The 14,439-nt window shown below is 47.2% G+C and overlaps 1 long non-coding RNA gene across 1 annotated transcript in view; it reads right to left on the bottom strand.

Moving 5' to 3' along the window:
• The window catches only part of LOC130367742 (uncharacterized), a 429,675-nt gene that overhangs the window by 23,591 nt on the left and 391,645 nt on the right, over positions 1-14,439 (bottom strand). The window contains exon 5 of the long non-coding RNA XR_008892153.1: positions 13,311-13,367. This is a non-coding gene — a long non-coding RNA (uncharacterized LOC130367742). The remainder of the gene's footprint in view (positions 1-13,310; positions 13,368-14,439) is intronic.

Genomic DNA, 14,439 nt, shown 5'->3' with positions numbered 1-14,439 from the left:
TATGGTGAGACGTGGAGAGGATGAATTCACACCTAGCAATGCCTCTCCCACATTTACTAGGTGCAAGCGTTTCCCGAACGCGGTGGACGGAGAGGACAGTCTCGTAGGAAGTGCTCAGTACTGGCGCAGTACAGACCCAAGTTCTCTTCTCTTAGACGGCTTCGTTCTTGCAGAGTCAGGCGTGACCGATCCACCTGCATGGCTTCCACGGCGGGAGGCCCAGAAAGAGGTTGAGGTGGATGCTGAAAAACAGGAGCCAGACGAGGGTAGCGTCTAGGGTGAGCCTTTCCCTTTTCAAGAAGGAGCTCCTCTTATCTCTCGGAGAAACGCTTGTCGATTCTAGTGGCCAGCAAGTTGAGGTCACTAAGGGTGGAAGTAGCTCACGTGCAGCCAGAACGTCCTTTATTTCACTGTTAAGTCCCTTGGTGAATGTGGCAGAAAGGGCTTCGTTGTTCCAGTTCAGTTCGAAGGCTAAGGTGCAAAACTGAATGGCATAGCCACCCACGGTAGAGCGTCCTTGGTCAAGTTTAGTAAGGCAGTCTCTGCGGAGGTAACCCGGGTGGGTTCCTCGAAAACATTCCGGAACTCTTGGCAGAAGCTCTGGACGGAAGAGGTGGCTGGATCAGCGCGGTCCCACAGCGGTGTAGCCCAGGCCAGGGCCTTCCCGGACAACAAACTGAGAATAAAGGCTACCTTGGCTCGCTCAGAAGGAAACTGGTCGGACAGCAGCTCGAGGTGAAGAGAGCACTGCGACAGGAACCCACGGCACTGCTTCGGATCTCCGTCATATTTATCAGGCAGGGACAAACGGATCCTGGAACCGGTGGCAACTGCAGGCGGAGGTGTAGCGGCAGGTGCAGATGGAGGAGCTGGCTGTTGCAGAGAAGGTAGGAGCTGCTGCATCATAGTAGTCAACTGGGCCAGCTGTTGACCCTGCTGGGCCACAATGGTGGTGAGGTCCGCTAGGCTTGGTAGGGGAACAACAACCTACAGGTGTGGAAGACCACACAATAAAATGGTGAATATACCCCAGTTAAAAATAATTTATGACAAGTATAATCATGTATAAAAGTAATTTTATTGAAATATATAGTTTAAAAAATACATATATGTATATCTGAGATCACAGAATCAATTCATAAACGGTAGTATAAAAATAGAGGATATATAAAATTATAAATATAAAAGTATAAGGTGGATGCTGGGGTGAGAGAACCTGTATGCCAATAAAATAGATAAAGAGATAAAATAGTTGCTCTTTCAGTGAATAATAAATCCCCTACCCTACCTATACAATATTATTCTATTTTTGAGCCCTTGAGGAAAGTTTCTTTCGGTTACACATTGGTAGGGGAACATCAGCGGGATCCATGACCGGATCTTACTGTCACGAACTGGCAGGACGGGTAGTGGATCCTCTAAACCAGAGACACGTTGGCGCGGGTTGTACGGGAGGACCGGTTCTAAGCAGTTACTGGTCTTCACCAGAGCCCGCCGCAAAGCGGGATGGATTTGCTGCAGCGGTAACTACCAGGTCATATCCCCCAGTAACAACTCGATCTCTCTGGCAGCTGATAAGGCGTGGTACACAGGGAGTAGGCAGGAGCGTAGTCGGACGTAGCAGAGGTCAGGGCAGGCAGCAAAGGTTCTAGGGAGAGTAGTGGGTAGCAACGGGTTTGGCAACAGGCTAGGCAATACAACACAGTAGGGAACGCTTTCTCAAAGGCACAAGGGCACAAAGATCCGGCAAGGGCAGGAAGGGGCAGGTAACCTTTATTGGGAAGTGGCCAGAGATCAGGGACCAGCGCACCAATCAAAGGCGCGCTGGCCCTTTAAATTTACAGAAGGTGGCACGCGCGCCCTAGAGAGCGGGGCCGTGCGCGCCGGGAGGCAGAGACAGATGGCGCAGGGAGCGGGGAGCCAGGTAAGCCAGACAGGGACGCGGCGCGTGAGCGGGACCAGCCGCCACGGCAGCCGCGTCCCCGACACAAGGGAACCCTCGCTCCCGGTCAGCGCATCTGACCGGGAGACGCCGGGATCCCGAACAGGGAGGCCGGGGGAGCGGGCGCTCCGGTCCGGGGAGGGGACCGGAGCGCACGCTGTGACATTACCCTACAACATCTTATTACAGTAAGCCGGCTCCTGATCCTCTTATTACCCTATAACATCTTATTACAGTAACCTGGCTCCTGATCCTCTTATTACCCTATAACATCTTATTACAGTAACCTGGCTCCTGATCCTCTTATTACCCTATAACATCTTATTACAGTAACCCGCCTCCTGATCCTCTTATTACAGTAACCCAGCCCCTGATCCTCTTATTACCTATATTACATCTTATTACAGTAACCCAGCTCCTGATCCTCTTATTACCCATATTACATCTTATTACAGTAACCCGACTCCTGATCCTCTTATTACCCTGTAACATCTTATTACAGTAACCCGGCTCCTGATCCTCTTATTACCCTGTAACATCTTATTACAGTAACCTGGCAGGGCCTTCTACAGAAAACAACCGCACCCTGGCGTCACGACAAATCAGGGGTAATAATAACCCCTTACCCCACAGGGTTAATACCACCAGGCCCTGCTACACCGTTGCAACACCCCAGCACCCCATATATAAACAATATAAAGGTGTGCGTGTGTGTGGATGCACCGACCGAAGTCACAACTGTGAGCTCCCTGTTGCGGCTGGGTAGCTCTGTGCGTCCCTTCGTAACAGCGGATTTTGCCACTGGCAGTCACTAGCAGACACACAAAGCTAATCAGAGAGCTTGCTCTTGTGACTGCCGCCAGCACATCTGCAGTGTGAAGGATGCTACAGATATGCTCTGTATGCCCCTACCCTAATAGTGAAAAATGGTGGCAATGCTTGAAAAATGTTCTATGGAGGAATTGAAGCATTGCATGGGGAAATCTAGTATACTGAGACCAATATTACCAATAATAATACTAGTGTACAAGGAGGAATATTATCACCATATTACCAGGGCTGTGGAGTCGGTAAATAAATTTTCCGACTCCACAGTTTTTTGTACTTCCGACTCGACTACCCAACTCCTCTGTATTAATATGCGAATGTATTTATAAACCCTTACAGTTGAATCCAAGAAGCTGTTCCAACAAGTTCTTCTCAGCTCTTCGAGCAGAGAGAGGTAGTTGGGCAGAAGCTGCTGCTTTTTCCTTTTTGTGTGCTGATCTGCTGCTGAATATAGGGCAGTGGGAGGATCCAGGAAGGGGCATTAATTAAAAAACATGATTTCCCTAGTAGAATCCCATAGTCATGTTTAAAGTTTAAGCTAACAATCAGAGTTTATAGGTTTTTATAGCCTTAGCTGAATGACAGCAGTTTTTCAAATGGTTTACAGCTTCAGTCTTGAACTATTGACCCTCCATTCCCTTTACGTATACAAGTGTCTCTAGTCCTGCAAAAAACATATTTACTTAATCCCTTATCAGTGAGAGGCTAGGTTACCCATGGGTTTCCTGTAACAGCAGAACACAACACTATGGAAAGTATAAGTATTGCCGCTCCTAATTATGCGTTTCGTGCCATATAGTGAAGCACATGAAAAGCATGCTTCTTCACGGTCACTTAAAGGGGTTATCCAGGAAAAAACTTTTTTTTACATATCAACTGGCTCCAGAAAGTTAAACAGATTTGTAAATTACTTCTATTAAAAAATCTTAATCCTTTCAGTACTTATGAGCTTCTGAAGTTTAGGTTGTTCTTTTCTGTCTAAGTAATCTCTGATGACACGTGTCTCGGGAACCGCCCAGTTTAGAAGAGGTTTGCTATGGGAATTTACTTCTAAACTGGGCGTTTCCCGAGACACGTGTCATCAGAGATTACTTAGACAGAAAAGAACAACCTTAACTTCAGAAGCTCATAAGTACTGAAAGGATTAAGATTTTTTAATAGAAGTAATTTACAAATCTGTTTAACTTTCTGGAACCAGTTGATATATAAAAAAAAGTTTTTTCCTGGAATGTGGTGAAAAACTTATCCCCTATCCTAAGGTTAGGGGATAAGTTTGAGATCGCGGGGGGTCCGACAGCTGGGGCCCCCTGCGATCTCTCTGTACGGGGCCCCGGCTCTCCGCCCAGATAGCGGGTGTCGACCCCCGCACGAAGCGGTGGCCGACATGCCCCCTCAATACATCTCAATGGCAGAGCCGGAAATTGCCGAAGGCAGCGATTCGGCTCTGCCATAGAGTTGTATTGAGGGGGCGTGTCGGCCGCCGCCTCGTGCGGAGGTCGACACGCCCCCTTCCCGCGGGCTGTCGGGGTTCCGTACAGGAGATAGCAGGGGGCCCCAGCGGTCGGACCCCCCGCGATCTGCAACTTATCCCCTATCCTTAGGATAGGGGATAAGTTGCTCACCACTGAGTCACCACTGGACTACTCCTTTAATGTGTTTGTTTTGCGGTTATGTGAGGCACTGCATGCATTGGTCTTTATTCTTACAGTAGAGAAGTCAATAATTCAAACTTTTTGTGAATTGGAACATTTAAACTTGCTTTTTTTTTATTCCAATCTAAATTTAGTAGGAGTCGGAGTCAGTGTATTGTTTGCCGACTCTGACTCCAGGTACCCAAAATTTCGTCCGACTCCACAGCCCTGCATATTACCCTCATACTGTTACTGACCAAATCCTGTAAACTGAGATCAATATTAACAATAATGCCAGTATACAAGGAGGAATATTATCACCATACATATTACCATCATATTGTTATTGACCATATCATGTATACTAAGACCAATATTACAAAATACCAGTATACAAGGGACACATAATACTACCACAGCAGGACTACTACCACCACAGAATGACTAATTCCCCCACAATGCTACTGAATAGAAACAACTATGAACAACCAAGATTTACACCATACAGTGACCATATACAAGTAGACAACAACACTACACAGGATCTGCAGACCAGATAAATGCTTAGAGTTACATCCAGTGAATCACAAGTGACCTCTATGCTCCTATATAGTAGTTAGGTCCTCTCTGTGCTGCTATATAGTAGTAAGGCCCCCTCTATACCCACATGTGTAAGTTAACCCAGCTCCTGATCCTCTTATTACCCCTGTAACATCTTATTACAGTAACCCGGCTCCTGATCCTCTTATTACCTCTATAACATCTTATTACAGTAACCCGGCTCCTGATCCTCTTATTACCCTATAACATCTTATTACAGTAACCTGGCTCTTGATCCTCTTATTACCTCTATAACATCTTATTACAGTAACCCGGCTCCTGATCCTCTTATTACCCTATAACATCTTATTACAGTAACCCGGCTCCTGATCCTCTTATTACCCTATAACATCTTATTACAGTAACCCGGCTCTTGATCCTCTTATTACCTCTATAACATCTTATTACAGTAACCCGGCTCCTGATCCTCTTATTACCCTATAACATCTTATTACAGTAACCCGGCTCCTGATCCTCTTATTACCCTATAACATCTTATTACAGTAACCCGGCTCCTGATCCTCTTATTACCCTATAACATCTTATTACAGTAACCCAGCTCCTGATCCTCTTATTAACCTATAACATCTTATTACAGTAACCGGGCTCCTGATCCTCTTATAACCTCAATAATATTGTCACGATGCCGGCTGGCAGGTAGTGGACCCTCTGTGCCAGAGAGGGATTGGCGTGGACCGTGCTAGTGGACCGGTTCTAAGCCACTACTGGTTTTCACCAGAGCCCGCCGCAAAGCGGGATGGTCTTGCTGCGGCGGTAGTGACCAGGTCGTATCCACTAGCAACGGCTCACCTCTCTGGCTGCTGAAGATAGGCGCGGTACAAGGGAGTAGGCAGAAGCAAGGTCGGACGTAGCAGAAGGTCGGGGCAGGCAGCAAGGATCGTAGTCAGGGGCAACGGCAGAAGGTCTGGAAACACAGGCAAGGAACACACAAGGAACGCTTTCACTGGCACTAAGGCAACAAGATCCGGCAAGGGAGTGCAAGGGAAGTGAGGTAATATAGGGAAGTGCACAGGTGAAAACCCTAATTGGAACCACTGCGCCAATCAGCGGCGCAGTGGCCCTTTAAATCGCAGAGACCCGGCGCGCGCGCGCCCTAGGGAGCGGGGCCGCGCGCGCCGGGACAGAACAGACGGGGAGCGAGTCAGGTAGGGGAGCCGGGGTGCGCATCGCGAGCGGGCGCTACCCGCATCGCGAATCGCATCCCGGCTGGCAGCAGGATCGCAGCGCCCCGGGTCAGAGGACGTGACCGGAGCGCTGCAGCGGAGGGAGTGAAGCGAGCGCTCCGGGGAGGAGCGGGGACCCGGAGCGCTCGGCGTAACAGTACCCCCCCCCTTGGGTCTCCCCCTCTTCTTGGAGCCTGAGAACCTGAGGAGCAGACTTTTGTCAAGGATGTTGTCCTCAGGTTCCCAGGATCTCTCTTCAGGACCACAACCCTCCCAGTCTACTAAAAAAAATTTTTTCCCTCTGACCTTTTTGGCAGCCAAAATTTCCTTGACCGAGAAGACGTCCGAGGAGCCGGAAACAGGAGTGGGAGGAACAGATTTGGGAGAAAAACGGTTGAGGATGAGTGGTTTGAGAAGAGAGACGTGAAAGGCATTAGGGATACGAAGAGAAGGAGGAAGAAGAAGTTTATAAGAGACAGGATTAATTTGACACAAAATTTTGAAAGGACCAAGATAGCGTGGTCCCAACTTGTAGCTAGGGACACGGAAGCGGACATATTTAGCGGAGAGCCATACCTTGTCTCCAGGGGAAAAAACGGGGGGAGCTCTTCTTTTCTTATCCGCGAACCTCTTCATGCGTGAAGAAGCCTGTAAGAGAGAATTTTGGGTCTCTCTCCATATAATGGAAAGGTCACGAGAAATTTCATCCACAGCGGGCAGACCAGAGGGCAAGGGGGTAGGGAGGGGGGGAAGAGGGTGACGGCCGTACACCACGAAAAATGGGGATTTGGAGGAAGATTCAGAGACCCTGAAGTTATACGAAAATTCGGCCCATGGAAGGAGATCTGCCCAGTCATCCTGGCGGGAGGAAACAAAATGTCGCAAATAATCACCCAGGATCTGGTTAATTCTTTCTACTTGTCCATTGGACTGGGGATGATATGCAGAGGAAAAATTTAATTTAATCTTGAGTTGTTTACAGAGAGCCCTCCAGAATTTAGACACGAATTGGACCCCTCTATCCGAGACAATCTGCGTAGGCAACCCGTGAAGACGAAAAATGTGTACAAAAAATTGTTTAGCCAACTGAGGCGCAGAAGGAAGACCAGGAAGAGGGATGAAATGTGCCATTTTGGAGAATCGATCAACGACCACCCAAATAACGGTGTTGCCACGGGAAGGGGGTAAATCAGTAATAAAATCCATACCAATCAGAGACCAAGGCTGTTCGGGGACAGGCAGAGGATGAAGAAAACCAGCGGGCTTCTGGCGAGGAGTCTTATCCCGGGCACAGATAGTGCAGGCTCGCACAAAGTCCCCAACATCCGTCTCCAGAGTCGGCCACCAATAGAAGCGGGAGATGAGTTGCACAGATTTCTTGATGCCCGCATGACCTGCGAGATGGGAGGAGTGACCCCATTTGAGGATTCCGAGGCGTTGGCGTGGAGAAACAAAGGTCTTTCCTGGAGGAGTCTGCCTGATGGAGGCAGGAGAAGTGGAGATCAGGCAGTCAGGTGGAATGATGTGTTGCGGAGGGAGATCAACTTCTGAGGCATCCGAGGAACGAGAGAGAGCATCGGCCCTAATGTTCTTATCGGCAGGACGAAAGTGAATCTCAAAATTAAATCGGGCAAAGAACAGAGACCACCGGGCCTGGCGAGGATTCAGCCGTTGGGCCGACTGGAGGTAGGAGAGGTTCTTGTGGTCGGTGTAGATAATAACAGGAAATCTTGATCCCTCCAGCAGATGCCTCCATTCCTCAAGTGCTAATTTAATGGCTAGAAGCTCTCGATCCCCGATGGAGTAGTTCCTCTCCGCTGGAGAGAAGGTCCTAGAGAAAAAACCACAAGTGACAGCATGCCCGGAAGGATTTTTTTGTAGAAGAACAGCTCCAGCTCCTACTGAGGAGGCATCAACCTCCAATAGGAAGGGTTTGGAAGGGTCAGGTCTGGAGAGCACGGGAGCCGAAGAAAAGGCAGACTTGAGTCGTTTAAAGGAGTCTTCTGCTTGAGGAGGCCAGGACTTGGGATCAGCATTTTTCTTGGTTAAAGCCACGATAGGAGCCACAATGGTAGAAAAATGTGGAATAAATTGCCTGTAATAATTGGCGAACCCCAAAAAGCGTTGGATAGCACGGAGTCCGGAGGGGCGTGGCCAATTTAAGACGGCAGAGAGTTTGTCTGGATCCATCTGTAGTCCCTGGCCAGAGACCAAATATCCTAGAAAAGGAAGAGATTGGCATTCAAACAGACATTTCTCAATTTTGGCATAGAGTTGGTTGTCACGAAGTCTCTGAAGAACCATACGGACATGCTGGCGGTGTTCTTCTAGATTGGCAGAAAAAATTAGGATATCGTCCAGATATACCACAACACAGGAGTATAACAGATCACGAAAAATTTCATTGACAAAGTCTTGGAAGACGGCAGGGGCATTGCACAGTCCAAAGGGCATGACCAGATACTCAAAGTGTCCATCTCTGGTGTTAAATGCCGTTTTCCACTCGTCCCCCTCTCTGATGCGGATGAGGTTATAGGCGCCTCTTAAGTCCAATTTAGTGAAGATGTGGGCACCTTGGAGGCGATCAAAGAGTTCAGAGATGAGGGGTAAGGGGTAGCGGTTCTTAACCGTGATTTTATTAAGACCGCGGTAGTCAATGCAAGGACGTAGGGAGCCATCTTTTTTGGACACAAAGAAAAATCCGGCTCCGGCAGGAGAGGAGGATTTACGGATAAAGCCCTTTTTTAGATTCTCCTGGACGTATTCGGACATGGCAAGAGTCTCTGGGGCAGAGAGAGGATAGATTCTGCCCCGGGGTGGAGTAGTACCCGGGAGGAGGTCGATAGGGCAATCATAAGGCCTGTGAGGAGGTAGAGTCTCAGCTTGTTTTTTGCAGAAAACATCCGCGAAGTCCATATAGGCCTTAGGGAGACCGGTTACTGGAGGAACCACAGAGTTACGGCAAGGGTTACTGGGAACCGGTTTTAGACAGTTCTTGGAACAAGAGGACCCCCAACTCTTGATCTCCCCAGTGGACCAATCCAGGGTTGGGGAATGAAGTTGAAGCCAGGGAAGTCCAAGGAGAATCTCCGAGGTGCAATTGGGGAGGACCAAAAGTTCAATCCTCTCATGATGAGATCCGATGCTCATAAGAAGGGGCTCCGTGCGGAAACGTATGGTACAGTCCAATCTTTCATTATTTACACAATTGATGTAGAGGGGTCTGGCGAGACTGGTCACTGGGATGTTGAACCTGTTGACGAGAGAGGCCAAAATAAAATTTCCTGCAGATCCAGAGTCCAAGAAGGCCACTGTAGAGAAGGAGAAGGCAGAGGCAGACATCCGCACAGGCACAGTAAGACGTGGAGAAGCAGAGTAGACATCAAGGACTGTCTCACCTTTGTGCGGAGTCAGCGTACGTCTTTCCAGGCGGGGAGGACGGATAGGACAATCCCTCAGGAAGTGTTCGGTACTAGCACAGTACAGGCAGAGGTTCTCCATACGGCGTCGTGTCCTCTCTTGAGGTGTCAGGCGAGACCGGTCGACCTGCATAGCCTCCACGGCGGGAGGCACAGGAACAGATTGCAGGGGACCAGAGGAGAGAGGAGCCGAGGAGACGAAACGCCTCGTGCGAACAGAGTCCATATCTTGGCGGAGTTCCTGACGCCTTTCAGAAAAACGCATGTCAATGCGAGTGGCTAGGTGAATAAGTTCATGTAGATTAGCAGGAATTTCTCGTGCGGCCAGAACATCTTTAATGTTGCTGGATAGGCCTTTTTTGAAGGTCGCGCAGAGGGCCTCATTATTCCAGGACAATTCTGAAGCAAGTGTACGGAATTGTACGGCATACTCGCCAACGGAAGAATTACCCTGGACCAGGTTCAACAGGGCAGTCTCAGCAGAAGAGGCTCGGGCAGGTTCCTCAAAGACACTTCGGATTTCCGAGAAGAAGGAGTGTACAGAGGCAGTGACGGGGTCATTGCGGTCCCAGAGCGGTGTGGCCCATGACAGGGCTTTTCCGGACAGAAGACTGACTACGAAAGCCACCTTAGACCTTTCAGTGGGAAACAGGTCCGACATCATCTCCAGATGCAGGGAACATTGGGAAAGAAAGCCACGGCAAAACTTAGAGTCCCCATCAAATTTATCCGGCAAGGATAAGCGTATCCCAGGAGCGGCCACTCGCTGCGGAGGAGGTGCAGGAGCTGGTGGAGGAGATGACTGCTGAAGCTGTGGTAGCAACTGTTGTAGCATAACGGTCAGTTGAGACAGCTGTTGGCCTTGTTGCGCTATCTGTTGTGACTGCTGGGCGACCACCGTGGTGAGGTCAGCGACAACTGGCAGAGGAACTTCAGCGGGATCCATGGCCGGATCTACTGTCACGATGCCGGCTGGCAGGTAGTGGACCCTCTGTGCCAGAGAGGGATTGGCGTGGACCGTGCTAGTGGACCGGTTCTAAGCCACTACTGGTTTTCACCAGAGCCCGCCGCAAAGCGGGATGGTCTTGCTGCGGCGGTAGTGACCAGGTCGTATCCACTAGCAACGGCTCACCTCTCTGGCTGCTGAAGATAGGCGCGGTACAAGGGAGTAGGCAGAAGCAAGGTCGGACGTAGCAGAAGGTCGGGGCAGGCAGCAAGGATCGTAGTCAGGGGCAACGGCAGAAGGTCTGGAAACACAGGCAAGGAACACACAAGGAACGCTTTCACTGGCACTAAGGCAACAAGATCCGGCAAGGGAGTGCAAGGGAAGTGAGGTAATATAGGGAAGTGCACAGGTGAAAACCCTAATTGGAACCACTGCGCCAATCAGCGGCGCAGTGGCCCTTTAAATCGCAGAGACCCGGCGCGCGCGCGCCCTAGGGAGCGGGGCCGCGCGCGCCGGGACAGAACAGACGGGGAGCGAGTCAGGTAGGGGAGCCGGGGTGCGCATCGCGAGCGGGCGCTACCCGCATCGCGAATCGCATCCCGGCTGGCAGCAGGATCGCAGCGCCCCGGGTCAGAGGACGTGACCGGAGCGCTGCAGCGGAGGGAGTGAAGCGAGCGCTCCGGGGAGGAGCGGGGACCCGGAGCGCTCGGCGTAACAAATATCTTATTAGAGTAACCCAGCTCCTGATCCTCTTATTAACCTATAACATCTTATTACAGTAACCCGGCTCCTGATTCTCTTATTACCCTATAACATCTTATTACAGTAACCCGGCTCCTGATCCTCTTATTACCCTATAACATCTTATTACAGTAACCCAGCTCCTGATCCTCTTATTAACCTATAACATCTTATTACAGTAACTGGGCTCCTGATCCTCTTATTACCTCAATAATATCTTATTACAGTAACCCAGCTCCTGATCCTCTTATTACCCTATAACATCTTATTACAGTAACCCGGCTCCTGATCCTCTTATTACCCTATAACATCTTATTACAGTAACCCGGCTCCTGATCCTCTTATTACCCTATAACATCTTATTACAGTAACCCGGCTCCTGATCCTCTGAATACCCTATAACATCTTATTAGAGTACAAGGCATAAGGTGGCACAGGGTAAAAAGGAGGGATAAAATGATACAGGGGAGGGATAAGGGGTGATTAAATGTTACTGGGGGATTCTACTGTAATATTGCTTTTTTATCATGTTTTATAGGCAATTACACTCTGGGGTGAGTACAGTACAGCATTCTGTCATTTAGAAAGATTTTTGAGCCTTTTTTCCCAATAAGGGACATCTCTCAATAGTGGACACTTTTTTATTCCCTGTGAGTGTTCCATATTGGGAGATTCTACTGTGGTATAGTAACACAGCTCTTCAGAATCATAATAACAATTGTTGAGCTTTTGATTAGACTGAAGTAATTAATGCATCTTTTCAATTAACAATTTCCTTTGTGCTCACTTATAGCAGTATATCAGGGAATATTACATAAAGTAAAGTTTTATTACTGATAAAATTTCCTATTCTCTTTTAAATATTACATTTATTTAAATGTAATTTTTCAGAACAATTGTAAAGATTGGAAAGCAAAAGATTTGGAATGATTTCTTAACAATGTTCATCACATTGCTTTTATCCTCTCAGCCCTTAATAAGAACCAACACTTTTGTGGGTGCCTAACCTGTTTAGGAAGGTATTGTGATGTTTCTAGAATGTTCATGGTTTAGCCTAAAGCAAATGGTTAATTGTAACAAAGGCAGATCTTTTGGGCCAAAGGTACATTTCCTTTTCAGGGCCTCAATATATTTTGAAAATTTAGTGATTCAGCGATTTTGGGTGGCTTCCAGTAGCTAAAAAACATAGATGTGGTTGAAAAATGATCAGCAGCAGATTTAATTATAGGCACTTTGGGCGGATACCTTTGCCTGGGGCCAAGAACTGTCCCATAAAATGTTTCCCCTCTTTTGCCAACATGATTGCCATGGTAACAGAGCCAGTGGTTACCATGGCACCGAATATGTGGTGTCTTAGCACCATGACTGGCATCGGTGATATCTATAAAGTCACATGCTGCCAAGGGCTGTTTTGTGGAGATGCCTCGATTTCCATTGCAAGCCTGTGTTCCTTGTAATATGCAGGTGGCTTGTGTTTTCCATGCCACCTGCCTGGTAGCCAACAGCATACACTCTCATTTCCAGTGAAGTGTGGTCCATAGAAGTAAAGGCAACATTTGGGCAGCCATAGATAGACAGATGTTTCACCAACGCTAATGATCAGTGAAACATGTGCCTATTCTTGTAACCTTTATGTTAAAACGAAGAGGAAAGAATATTTGAATATAAACATCTTATGATCTTGTGGCACATACTGATAACTTCTGGGTGTAATACTAATAATTTCCCACTGGAAGTCCTTGTGATACCCACGGGTCCACTTATAGCCCAATCATTGAATTGACATAAAAAATTGAGTTGCATGGTTAGTTCCAATTGCACTTACTGTTCCTCTGTTTATGAAGTTGCACTCACTTTTATGCATACTATAAATGAGATCGCTATTGTATTTTCTCCTGTATTGTAGTATGACATACTTCTCTGTAATATCAGTGTTATTTTGATACTGTTCGCAATAATGAAAAGATTATTGTAAAAAAAAAACACATGGTTCACTTTAAAAAAAATATAAAATCTCACCTCCCAACAAACATTTCCCATTGTCACTTCTTTCAGCTCTGTCCCGACTTAAAGCTCCTATTGAAATCAATGAGAGTTTCATTAAATGACCCCATGGTGCTGAATATAGTTTAGAGAGGTCATACACTGCTCAAAAAAAATAAAGGGAACACTTCCTAGATCTAAATGAATGAACTAATCATATGAAATACTTTTGTCTTTACATAGTAAGAGATTCCACACATTAACGAATTAATAAATACACTGCTATCTCATTATAACTATGAGCTAATACATTTTGGTCAAAGGGGAAAAAAGAGATGAGTGTAGAGCCTCATGGGAATCCTGGATTAAGCTTTATAAACCCCCATAGACCCTTACTATCTAAACTAAGTTATGATACAATTTAGCTTACTACATACAAAAGAGCGGTTCTTCTAGTGTATAAGACGGCTGACCCTTTGAGACCTTGATTCTGAATTCTACCAAATACCAGATAACTGCCTGATGCAGCAATTTTGATTGATTTTGTAGAAGTTATGGAGACTCACTATTTTATTGTTTTCCTTCCTATTGTTATTATCTTGCTCTCAAATTTCAATTAAGGTCCCTTTGGACCTAATAGATCCTTTGTGAATATGCGTAACACTGTTTGGATGAACGATTATGCTCCACCAGTCAAGGTTATTATGCATGTTCATATGTAAACTCTGACACATCTGATATCATAATATGTTATATGTTTCATTTCTTATGTTTATAAAATTCAATAAAAACATTATGAAACATAGTTGAATGTGCTGACAACAAAATCACACAAAAATGATCAATGGAAATCAAATTTATCAACCCATGGAGGTCTGGATATGGAGTCACACTCAAAATCAAAATGGAAAACCACACTACAGGCTGGTCCAACTTTATGTAATGTCCTTAAAACAAGTCAAAATGAGGCTCAGTAATGTGTGTGGCCTCCACGTGCCCGTATGACCTCCCTACAACACCTGGGCATGCTCCTGATGAGGTGGCGGATGGTGTCCTGAGGGATGTCCTCCCAGACCTGGACTAAAGCATCTGCCAACTCCTGGACAGTCTTTGGTGCAACATGGCATTGGTAGATGGAGCGAGACATGATGTCCCAGATGTGCTC

This window comes from Hyla sarda, chromosome 4 (genome assembly GCF_029499605.1).
Source record: "Hyla sarda isolate aHylSar1 chromosome 4, aHylSar1.hap1, whole genome shotgun sequence".
Lineage (NCBI taxonomy): Eukaryota > Metazoa > Chordata > Amphibia > Anura > Hylidae > Hyla > Hyla sarda.
Note: the sequence above shows the minus strand (reverse complement) of the source record. Positions and strands in the feature narration are given on the sequence as shown.